Genomic DNA, 13382 nt, shown 5'->3' with positions numbered 1-13382 from the left:
TTGTATTGTGCCTAAAAACGTAACTTACATTAAATTTATTTCAATGGGGACAGCAAAGCTGAGGATACTCTGGAATAGAGAGGATTATCTCTCAGGGCAATTTCCTTCACATTCTGCATCCCAGCGAGGCTGATGATCTCTCCACAGGCTGTGCCATCCATTTATCTATCAACACGGGGAGGCGGGGGGGAAATAGAGAGGTGGGGAACATGAAGTGGGGTGGAGATGACTAACAATGTTTTGTGAGGTCCAACTGCTGACATGTCACCAGTTATACTGGTCCAGACCCTCCCTTCAACTGTCACATGGCCCAAGTCAACCTGGAAAACCTTTCCGGAGGTAATGGAAGCAGATATAACAGACGGTGAACATGCCACTGCTCTGCCCAGCAAAGAGATCTCCACTGTCCGAGTTTGAGACTGACCTATTCTACTGACCTGAGAAACTGTGTCTGATTTAGTTGGAGAAGGGTCTGCTGCTGAGTAGAGATTGATGGATGTGACTGAGAAGATTTTGAATGGTCTATTGTAGTGAGAGCGAAGTTCTCTTCGATTTGAGTCTGGAAACTGTGAAGTTTTTGATCAAAGACCTTGAATGGGATTGATGGAGATGATGGGGAGTTGGGTGGAGTGGGACTTGCCTCGAGAGCTGGTCCTCCCCCGGTCAGGATAGGCTCAGTCTGGCTGCTCCGCATGGGAACAGTCTCACTGCTCAGTCTATGCGCAGTGTGACTGTCCCCAGCTCTGGGACCCAGTCTCACTCGCCCCTATTGCTGCTCCCACCCATCGCCATGGTGACCGTCTCATTAGCTGTGGCCTCGCTGCTCATGTTGAGGGACAGAGTGTCGTTGGTTACGACGCTGGGTGCCCCCCTCCCCTCCCTGTGGTGGGTATGGTTTCCTCAGTCACAGGGAAACCAGCCTCCTCTCCAACAGCACAGTCTCACCTTTGGCCGCGCGGCAGTAATGGAGCGGACAGGGCGGGGACATTCTCACCCCCATCACGCTGCCAGTCACAATGGTTACCATGGACACCACTTCACTGTGTGTGATCCGTGACCTTTGATTGGTCACAGCGCACTGAGTCTCCTTGTCCACCGTTGGGACCACGTTACACCCCCACGGACAGGCATTGGGCCCAGTATCCACCGACTTGAAGGAAATGGTTACATGGAGGGTGATGGGCCCAGTCTCGCTGGCCCCGAATTCTCCAGTCTCACTGTTCACCATCTCTGCTCTGTCTCCGGGCACAGCGGGCAGTGCCTCACCAACAGGAATGCTGCATTGCCCACAAATGGCTCTCCCCCACTGTTTGTGACCGGTGGATTTTGATTGATGGAAGAAGCTGTTACTGTGGATGGGGATGAAGTTACTGATGAAGATTCAGTGTGAGGGGATTGATCCATTGGGGCTGAAATGAACAAGGGAAGGCGAGCTGTCTATTAGCGCAGAGGGAAAGGGCGGCTGGGGTAGAACTTGACTGAGTGTGGACATGGGAACTGGCTGCATGGGTCGGTAAAGAACTAGGGGGGCATCAGTGGGTGAAGCTGCTCAATAAAGGGAAATAAAATGAAATTAGGTTAAAGACAGAATCCCAATTGATGCCTGTTTTCCGACAAAACTTATTTTAACAAGTTATCTTTCTCATCTTTAAACTGAACAACTGATCCAGTATCCACTACAGTTTGTGGAAGAGTTTCAAACCATCCTTTTGTGTGTCAAAGTGCTTCCTAATATCTCTCCTGAACGCTATGGCCCTCATTCTCGGACTGTTGCTCCCTCTCATTCTAGAATCTCCAACCAGTGAAAATTGCTTATCTCGATCCACCCATTCTCATCCTGATCGTATCTTGAATCCTTTGATCAAGTGGGGACCCTTTCCTTATGAGGCAATCCACTCCTTCCAGGAATGAGTCAGGTTTTTTTTTGTTTTGAACTATTTCCCACACACTAACATCCCCCTGTCCTGTACACATGCTCCAAATGCAAGTGAATGTAATGTCACCATAGTCTTACACAGGACAGCTCCACATTAGAGAGAGATAACTGGTGGTAGTTTAATCAGAGAGTCTCCATGCCTCAGGCAAGGGGAAAGGTTGACAATGAGAGTGCTGCATGGTAACCCCAGCTGGAGTGGGAATCAAACCCATGCTGTTGGCATCACTCTGTATGGCAGGCCAACTGTCCAGCCAATTGAGCTAACTGAACTCAGCCCAGCGGCATGCCCTGTATAACCCAGTAGTAGCCAGCCTGAATTTCGAAAGGAGTTAGGAGCAAGACCATTCAGGCCCCTGGAGCCAGAAGGGAGAGCACAGGAAGCTGATGAAGGAAACAGGCTCCTTCTACATGTCCTTCTGAAATGGAGCTGGGGAACAGAGCACATCTTTCGTGCCGTTTGCTTCCCCGTGACTAGCCTGCACCACCTAGCAGTGAGAGACTAAGAGGAGCCTCGAAGAGATTTAACTTCTCACTCAGAATCTGGAACTTCAATCCAAAAAGGCTGGTTCACTCAGAAACTCTCGGAGGAGCGGAGCATCTTTCAGACCAGTCCCATGTGTAGTCATAGCCTCTAGGATTTAGGCCTAGAGCTGGAAGATAGCGTTAAGAACGTAAGACCATCCGAAATAAAAACAGGAGGAGGTCACTCAGCCCCTTGAGCCTGCTCTGCCATTGAATAGGATCATGACTGGTTCAACATTTGATTTGGGAGCTGAAACTCAGACAATGCAGAGACAGAGCGAATTAAGCCGGAACCACACCCACACACACACTGATGGCCTAGTGGCTGGACTGTTAATCCAGACACGCAGATAATGTTCTGGGGACCTGGGTTCGAATCCCACCATGGCAGATAATGGTATCTGAATTCATAAATATCTGGAATTAAGTGTCTAATGATGACCATGAATCCATTGTCGATTGTCTGGAAAAGCCCATCTGGTTCACTAATGCCTTTTAGGGAAGGAAACTGCCATCCTTACCTGGTCTGGCCTACACGTGACTCCAGACCCGTAGCAATGTGGTTGACTCAGAACTGCCCTCTGGGCAATTAGGGGTGGGCAATAAATGCTGCCTAGACAGTGACACCCTCATCCCAAGAATGAATAAAGGGAGGGGGAAAACATACATGCACACTCATACACCCACATTCAACCGAAACCACACACTCGCACAACCACAACCACACACCCCTACACCTACACACAACCACACACACGTGCACAACTCCCCCCCCCCCCACACACACACACACACACATAGACACAACTTCCACCCCACACACACATTCCCACACAAGGGCAAAAAATTGTGGGGTTCAGGCCGTGTCTGAGAGTTTTACCACAGGGGGTGAGCTCTGGGCTGCGGGGGGAGTAGGTGGAGTCAAAGGGGCAGAAAAGTTTGGAGTGAATTGGTGCAGAGACTGATCCCACAGATTTCACTGGCACCATCTCTCACTATAGCTCTCATCTTTACTTCCGTGTTCTCTGCTGTCTCTCCCACATCTTTCCTTCAATCCCCATCCTTCACATCTCTCCTCTGTTCGCGTTCTCCTCTAGATTCCCTTCCCACAACTCTCTGCCCCTTTGTCACCTCACCCTTTTTTTTTTCAGGAATGCTTAATCATTCAATCTTTCCAAAACCAAAATCTTTGTTGATCTCTCTCTGCATCTTTCCCTCAGGCCTATGGGATCTTGCAGTTCTTGACTGTATATCTAACTGTCTGCATCACCGCAGCACCCCACTCTCTCAACTCTAGCACTCCATTGTTGGAACTCTCTCTCTGTCCAATATCTCTCCCTGGGATTGCTCTCTGTCTGACCTTCTCTCTTTCTCTCCCTCTATCCCCTCTTTCTCTCTGCATCCTTTTGACATTCTGTTTTTCTCCCTGGGTTTTTACTCTGTATCTTTCTGTCTGCCCTACGCTCGTTCTCTCCTTCCCTCCGTCTCTGCCCTTCTCTCATTCTCTCCCTCCCTCCGCCTGTCTGTCTTTCTCTCGTCCTCCCCCTGTCTGTGTCTCCTTCTGTCTGTTGGTCCTTCTCTCTTTCTCTCCCTACATTTTCACGCTCTTTCTCCCAGATCGCTCTGCTCTGTCCCAGTCACTGGGGAAGTGGTATTGGGAAGATTTAGACTCGGTACCACAGGTGCTGTACAGTTAATGCAGTGGGATCCACCTTTCCCCCACCCCCCTGTCCCGGGATTTACCCCCACTGAGTGGAAGGGACATGCAGTACCTTTCTCATGGAGTGTGTGGCCATGATGGCTGCAGAGTGGGATCTTGCTGTGCATTACAGTGGTCAGTCAAAAGGCCAGTTAGTCTCTGCACATACTCACCATGTCCTCCAGCCCAGGGGCTGAGAGTCTGCTAGGGGATGCTGAGAGGGGGCAATTAGACAGTCACCATGCCCCTGAGTTCCTGAGGGGGAAGAGTGGTCCAGGAAGGAGGCAGGAGAGCCTCGGGGGGGGGGGAATATTTGACTGGGGCAGGAGAGGGAAGAGGGAGGGTCTGTTATAGGAGAGTGACAAATGGGAGGGGGGTGAGCACAAGAGGCAGAGTGTAAGACAGGCTGTCTGTCTGTCCTTGGATAACAAGGTGTAGAGCTGGATGAACACAGCAGGCCAAGCAGCATCAGAGGATCAGGATCTGTCTGTCCTTCCTGTGTTTAAAGTGATACAATGCCACCCTCTGCTGGACTGCCCACGCCACTGCACATGCAGCAGATCGATTTTGGATCAAATATCAAAGTCTGTGAATCTCTCACATTGCCTGTTTGTTTTGTTCTTCGAAGCATGTCTTTGGAGACAGACAGTAGTTTTACCTGATCCCTTGCAATGTTGTCCCTGAGGTATGAGGAGAAGGAGGTGAACATGCCCACTGCTTGTCTCATCCCCTCCACCTCTGAATCCTTTCTCACTTAGAATTTGTGAATACATCAGAAAACATTGCAAGTTGCAGAAAGTGCAATAAAATTTACCCTATCTCCTCACGAAACCATTCACTTGGAGGTGCCTGGATACAATTGCAGTGAAAACACTCTATTTAATGTGTATAATGTCAGGAATTATGCTCAAAGGCAAATCATTTCCACATTGCAGAGGGAACATTTCCCCACAAGAGTATGTTCCACACTGAGGGACCTCAGTCCAATTGCACCCCTCTCCACATCAGCCTCACGTGTGTGCGTTCTATCTGTGCCTGTGTATGTGTGTGTCTTTGTGTGTGTGTGTACCGATAGTGTTATCAGTTTGGATGGTGCTGTGACCTGCAGCTCTGTCTCTGAATCGCTGAGGGTTTTCACTCTACCGACCCCTTGCAGTGGCATGGAAGGCCAGCAGAGGGTGGCATTCAATCACTTTCAACACGAGGGAGCTTGTTTGCACTGTTTTGACTCGTCACCCAATGAGAGGAAACTTCTGATTAGACTGCATTGGAGTGCCAGCCCATTGCAGTTGGGCAGCTTGATGCTGAAAAACAGCAAGCCCAGCCATTTGTTCTCATTTTGTTGGTGTGTGGGGTCCGATGATGTCATGTAATTGTCTGCCACAATTTCTCAAATCAAAGCAGTTCATAGTTGAGCATCCAGCTCTACACCTTGTTAGCTCATAGTTGGCTGCTCGTGACATTAGTGTGAGGTCAGTTGAATTGTTACCATATATTTAATAAACAAACATTTTTCACATTAACTATTCTATTTAATTTCATCAGAGACCTCCAAACGATTTGATTTTAATGGAGGTTTAGAGGGTTCCAAGCTGACAGGAATTCACCAGTAGGAAATTCCATTTACCCAGATAATACCTTTGGATTGTGTCATGATGGGGAATCTGCAAGTTCCCAGCTCAATGCTCTCCTTGCAATGGGATAAGGGCTCTCTGTCAGGAGTGTGACGGTATACTCCCCACTTGCCTGGATGGGGACAGTTCCAAAACCACTCAAGAAGCTCGACACGATCCAGAAGAAAGGAGCTTGAATGATTGGCACTACACCAACAAACATCCACTCCCTCCTTCACTGACGCTCAGTAGCAGCAGTGTGTACCATCTACAAAATGCACTGCAAAAATTCACCAAAGATCCTTATACAACATCTTCAAAACCCATGACCACATCTATCCAGGACAAAGGTGGCAGATACATAGTAACTCCACCAAATGCAAATTCCCCTCCAAGCCACTCATCATCCTGACTTTACTGTTGTTGAGTCCAAATCCTGGAATTCCCTCCCTAACAACATTATGGGTCAACCTACAACACACGGACTGCAGCAGTTCAAGAAGGTAGCTCTCAAGGGACAACAAGGGATGGGTAATAAATGCAGGGCTCAGCCAGTGATGCAATATCCTATGTGTGAATAAAAAAAATTATTTAATGGCCTGGAAACAATAGGACTCTCCTGTGAGCCTCACTGTGGAATTTTATTTATTCATAACACAATTCGCGTAACCAGGTATTTTACTGCATTACTGATCTTCGCTCTGAACCTAGACAACGTTGCTGCATAATAAATGTTTTTGTGCAACAATTTAGGTTCTGCAGCATATAACCAACTTTTCTGATGTGATCTAGAAAAGACAAGTAATGGTCAAGTCTGATTCCTTGAATGACATAATATAAGAAATTTTCAACATAGATTAACCCCAGGAGGATGAAGCTCCCAGATATGGTGAAGAGCAAAATCATAGATTTCCTTCTGCTCTCCATCTCTGGGTCTCTGTGATTCTCTCCTTTGCTCTCATCCTTCAGCCTCTTCTAGACTCGACTGGTCACTAAAATGTGTCTGACTGTCACAGCATTCAGCGTCAGAATTAAAGCAAAAAGCAGTAAAGGGGTTAAAACCGTATCAAACCAATCTAATGCCATCCATCAAGTCTCAGTACAGCAGCTTGACTTTTTATTACAATAGAATGGCACATTGTTGATTATCCTTAGAGGGTCATACTGAAAATAGAAAACAGAACTCAGTACAGATTGTTGCTAGAACCACAGTCGCAGTTTTTCAGTGCAATATTCTGTTCTCAGCTTCTGACAACAAATGGTCACAAATCAGTTAAAGGAGAAAGTGACAGTGAACCAGACAGAGCAGTCCTTGGCTGCATGATACAGGGACCCAGGAACATAAGAATTAGGAGCAGGAGTAGGCCATCTAGCCCCTCGAGCCTGCCCCGCCATGGCTGATCTTTTTGAGACTCAGCTCCACTTACCCACTTAATTACTTTACTGTTCAAAAATTTATCTAGCCTTGCCTTCAACACATTCAGCGAGGTAGCTTCAACCGCTTCACTGGGCAGGGAATTCCACAGATTCACAACCCTTTGGGTGAAGAAGTTCCTCCTGACCTCAGTCCTACATCTGCCTCCCTTTATTTTGAGGCTATGGACCCCTAATCCTACTTTCACCTGCTAGTGGAAACAACCTCCCTGCCTCCACCTTATCTATTTCCTTCATAATCTTATGTTTCTATAAGATCTCCCCTCATTCTTCCAGTCTACTCAGTCTCTCCTCATAATCCAACCCTCTCAACTCTGGAAACAAACGTGTGAATCTCCTCTGCATCCCCTCCAGTGCTAGTATATCCCTTCTCAAGTAAGGAAACCACAACTGCACACAGTACTCCAGGTGTGGCCTCACAGCATAGCCTCCCTGTTTTTAAACTTTATCCCTCTAGCAATGACAGACAAAATTCCATTTGCCTTTTTAATTACCTGCTGTACCTGCAATCCTCCTTTTAGCGATTCACGCACAAGGACACCTAAGTCCCTCTGCACAGCAGCGTGTTGCAATTTTTTACTATTTAAAACATAGCCCATTTTGCTGTTATTCCTACCAAAATGGATGACCTCACACTTATCAACATTGTACTCCATCTGCCAGACCTTTGCCCACTCACTTAGATTATCTACATCCCTCTGTAGACTTTCAGTGTTTTCTGCACACTTTGCTCTACCACTCATCTTAGTGTCATCTGCAAATTTTGACATACCACACTTAGTCCCCAACTCCAGATCATCTATGTAAATTGTAAACAATTGCGGTCCCAACACTGATCCCTGAGGCACACCACTAGCCACTGACCGCCAACCAGAAAAACACCCATTTACCCCTACTCTTTGCTTTCTACGAGTCAACCAATCCTCTATCCATGCCAATACATTACCTGCAATACCGTGCAGCTTTATCGTTATGTAGCAGTCTTTGGTGTGGCACCTTGTCAAATGCTTTCTGGAAATCCAGATACACCACATCCACAGGTTCCCCGTTTTCCACCATGCAAGTAATGTCCTCAAAGAATTTCACCAAATTAAACATGACCTACCCTTCATGAACCCATGCTGGATGTTCCCAATGGGAGAATTTATATCCAGATATCTCGCTATTTCTTCCTTAATGATAGATTCAAGCATTTTCCCCACTACCGAAGTTAAGCTAACTGGCCTATAATTACCTGCTTTTTGTCTACTTCCTTTTTTAAACAGTGCCGTCACATTGGCTGTTTTCCAATCTGCGGGAACCACCCCAGAGTCCAGTGATTTTGGTAAATAATTACTAGTGCATTTGCTATTTCCCCCATCACCTCTTTTAGTACCCTGGGATGCATTTCATCAGGGCCAGGAGACTTGTCTACCTTTCGCCCCATTAGCTTGCCCGGCACTGCCTCCTCAGTGATAATGATAGTTTCTAGGTCCTCACCTGCTATAACCTTCTTGCCATCAGTTTTCGGCATGTTATTTGTGTCTTCCACTGTGAAGACCGACACAAAATAACTGTTTAATGCCTCAGCTATTTCCTCATTCCCAGTTATTAAATTGGCCTTCTCATCCTCTAAAGGACCAATGTTTACCTTCGCCATACTTTTACAATTAACATATTTATAGACACTTTTGCTGCCTGTTTTTATATTTTGAGCTAGTTTACTCTCATAATCTATCTTACTTTTCTTTATAACTTTTTTTGTGGCTTTCCATTGGCCTTTAAAGATTTCCCAGTCTCCTCGTTTCCCAATAATTTTTTGCTTTTTTGTATGTTTTTTTTAAATCTGATACTTTCCTTTATTTCCTTAGACATCCATGGCTGACTATTTCTTTTCCTACAGCTCTTCCTCATCACTGTAATATACTTCTGCTGAGCACTGTGAAAAATCGTTTTGAAAGTCCTCCACTGTTCCTCCATTGACCCACCATAAAGTTGTTGCTCCCATTTTACCTTAGCTAACTCCTCCCTCAGCCTATCATAGTTTCCTTTGTTTAAGCGCAGGACATTGGTACTGGATTTAACCTTCTCATGCTCCATCTGTATTTTAAATTCGACCATACTGTGATCGCTCCTTCCGAAAGGATCCCTAACTGTGAGATCATTAATTGTTCCTGTCTCATTACACAGGACTAGATCTAGGATAGCTTGCTCCCTCATAGGTTCCATTATATATTGTTCAAGGAAATTATCGCGGATGTATTCTATGAATCCCTCCTCAAGGCTGCCATGACTGACCTGGTTTGACCGATCGATATGTAGATTAAAATCCCCCATGATAATTGCTGTACCATTTTTACATGCATTAGCTATTTCTATGGTTATTGCCCGCCCCACCACGATGTCATTATTTGGTGGCCTATAGACCACACCTATCAGTGACTTCTTCTCCCTGCTATTCCTAATTTCCACCCAAATGGATTCAACATTTTGTTCAGTAGAACCTATATCATCTCTCACTACCGCCCTGATATCATCCTTAAAAATTAGAGCGACACCACCTCCCTTACCTTCCTGTCTGTCCTTCCGAACAGTTTGATACCCCTGGATATTTAACTCCCAGTCATGACCATCCTGCAACCATGTCTCTGTAATGGCCACTAATTCATTCCCATTTGCCATGATTTGTGCCGTCAACTCATCCACCTTGTTTCGAACGCTCCGAGCATTCAGATAAAGTGCCCTTATGCCAGTTTTTGCACCTTCTTTTTGAGTTCTATCATCTCCATTACTAACAGCTCTTGAGTTCTCCTTGCCTTTAGCTTTTTTTCCTAATTTTCAATGGAGTTGAAGCTTCCTCGTCACCTGCTAACCTGCTGCTTTGCCTTACGTTAATTGTTATACTCCCTGGACACTCGCTCCTCCCTTTCCCCCTACTTACTAGTTTAAAGTTTATTGACCACCCTATTTACCCTTTTCGCCAGAACACTGGACCCGGCCCTGTTCAGGTGGAGTCCATCCCAGCAGTATAGATCCCTCCTGTTCTAGAAGTGATGCCAGTGCCCCATGAAAAGGAAACCCTCTTTCCCACACCACTCTTTTAGCCACATGTTTACTTCCCTGATCCTCGCCTCCCTATGCCAATTTGCACGTGGCTCGGGCAGCAATCCAGAGATTATGCCCCTTGAAGACCTGTTTTTTAATTTTGTTCCTAGCTTTCAATAATCCCGAATCAGGTCTTTTTTCCTAGTCCTGCCTATGTTGTTGGTACCTTTGTGGACCACAACAACTGGATCCTCCCCCTCCCTCTCTGGTATCCTCTCAAGCCAGTCAGAGATGTCTTGCACCCTGGCACCAGGCAGGCAACACACCATGCAGGATTCTCTATCCTGCTCACAAAGGATACTGTCTATCCCCCTGATGACGGAATCCCCTACAACTACAATCTGTCCTTTAGCTCCCCACTCTTGAATGGCCTCCTGAACCATGGTGCCATTGTCAGTTGACTCATCCTTCCTGCAGCCCTGTTCCTCATCCACGCAGGGAGCAAGTGCCTCATACCTGTGGGGCAATGTCAAGGGCTGCAGCTCCTGGGTTCCTGTCTGCAGGGTCCCTCTACCTGCCTCACTCACAGTCACACACTGCTGTCCCTGCCCACCGCTCAAATTAACATTAGTTAATCTACTAGGTGTGACTGCCTCCTGGAACACAGCATCCAGGTATCTCTCCCTCTCCTGGATGTGCCGCAGTGTTTGGAGTTTGGATTCCAGCTCATCAATTTTGAGCTGGAGCTCCTCAAGCAGCCAACACTTGCTGCAGGTGTGGTCACTGCCGTTCTCAATGGGATCAGCCAGCTCCCACATCAAACAGCTACAACACATCACCTGACCTGCCATCTCTACTTAGTTAATTGTTTAAAATTAATTAGTTTATTTTTTGGTTTTGCAGTGTTCTCTCTACCAGTAAGTTTACTCCGTTACATACTCAAACGGACTCCGGCTTTGCCTTCCAAACTGCTCCCAGAGGATTAGGCATCTAGGTGACCTCCATGAAAGATAACAAAGAGATAAGAAAAAAATGCAAATAGCTTACCTGCTCACCACACTTAGTCTTTATTATTAGATTAGAGGAAGTGGAAGGGCGGGAGACACTACACGCCCTCCGCTGAACAACTGAATGCCGCAGTCACGCGAGGTAAGACTTTTAGAATGAAAGCTTACTTTCCCGGCTGCCCTCGCGCTCTTTCCCAGACTCCCGCCGCTGAACAACTGAACTAACACTACACACAGGAGTGATGTGCAGAAAAGACCATGGGTAATAATAGTAAGGAAATCTCCACAGTATAAGTTCAGTGATAATGACCATCAGATCGGCAGCCGCCATAACCACCAGGTAACGAGTAGTGCAATGGGAAACACTGCACTTTCCCTGGGAAAGGATAACAATTGCCAACAAATCAACTGTGCAAGCCAAATGAAAAAAGACATGGTGAATTATTGACAGAAACTTCCCCTGCCTGTTCCCAAAAGCAACAATAAGATTTTACCACCAAAAATCAATGCATGGTGTGAGTGGAAGTGTTTGGGATTGAGTGAGTTTGAATTCAGGCATTTACACCCACCTCAGATTGTCCTCCAGCCCAGTCACTCCAGAGATTATGGAGTTTGGACAGAGACTGAGCTCATGGTCCCCCCTACGAGAGCAGAAGGAAGTCTGTAATTTTACTTGGTTGCAAGGTCAATGAGTGTAATAGATTCTTACAGTTCTCAGCTCCAAATCTGCCCAGAGCAGAACACCATTAGAAATCACAACTCAGTCATAGGACTGACGATTGGACTATCAATAAACCAAACTCTCCCCTTCTCCTTGGATCACGTCATCCCCTGCTCTTAGCATTGGACCAAATCCTGATCAGAGCCACAACAGGACCAGGAAACAAATCATCAGAACCTGTGTCAGATTTCAAACAAGACTAATCTATGTGTCTTACAAAAGTGCAGCATAACATAGCATGCAGGGCTCCCTTAGTGACCATGTGTGAATGTTAGGACTGCTGTGATATTTACACTGTAAATCTATACATCTGTATGTGGCAAATGTCTTGATGTGCAGGGATCAGGATGGTGATCTGTTAAGATTTGAATCTACTGACCAAAGATTGTGAGGAGGAGAGAATTTCCAGAAGGAATGGAAGTTAGATAAAGCTTTACAAATCAAAACAGGCCTAATATCCTTCAATTCCTTTGCTAAACAAAAAAAAACAAAACTCTCTCATTTAACAGACCAACAGATACAGTATCCACTGTTGTGTGTGGGAGAAAGTTGTAGAAGTGCAAGCTAACATCTCTCCTGAATGCTTTGGCCCTCTTTCTCAGATTATGCTCCCTTGTTCTAGAATCCCCAACCAATGGAAATAGTTTATCTTTTTCTGTTAATATCTTATCGCACTTCACTCAAATCGTCCCTTAACTTCCAAAATTCTTGGGAAAACCGTTCTTATTTGAAAACAAAAACAGAAATTGCTCAGTGGGACTGGCAGCATCTTTGGGAGAGAAAGCAGAGTTAACATTTCGGGTCCAGTGACCCTTCTTCAGAACTAACTTGCCTGATCTCTCCTCATAACTTCAAACCAGATGAAACTAGAACAGATGACAGAACACTGAGATCAGAAAATGCTGCAGCAGCAGTTTAGTTGGGAGTATCTGTCAATGGAGAATTGTACCGAGAATGCTGCTCGGTGAATTGCTGTCACTGTTCTGGTGTCTGGATAAGGCTGACCAGGCAGTGAGCTGGAGACGTTATTATTCAAAAGCTAAAACCAGACAGCAGAAGATTAAAACAAGTCCAACAATGCCATACCAGGAATGCCAATGAAAGCAAAGATGGTGTCGAACACCTTCTCCACATGTTGAATTGATCGATGCACTTTTCTGTGTGAGTTGATCTGTCCCTTCAGGCAGCTGACTGACTCCTTATTTGAAACTCTGAAGCAGCTGCTAACGGTCACTTGGGGCACGAGGCGGCCGTTAACCACCATCTCGCGCGCAGGGGGCGGGGCCTGAAGCTAAAATGGCGGCGGTCCCACCCAGAAAGGAAAAGCGTCAGGGAGAGAGCGGACTGTGTCGGTAAAGTCCTGTTCCTGAAGGTTATGGGGGTGGGGGAAGAGGAGAGATTCCGCTTGGGTCTGCCCCCCCCCCCC

Source organism: Rhincodon typus, chromosome 48 (assembly GCF_021869965.1).
Source record: "Rhincodon typus isolate 14 chromosome 48, sRhiTyp1.1, whole genome shotgun sequence".
In the NCBI taxonomy this organism is placed as follows: domain Eukaryota; kingdom Metazoa; phylum Chordata; class Chondrichthyes; order Orectolobiformes; family Rhincodontidae; genus Rhincodon; species Rhincodon typus.
The sequence above is the reverse complement of the archived record's forward strand: the minus strand, read 5'-3'. Positions refer to the sequence as shown.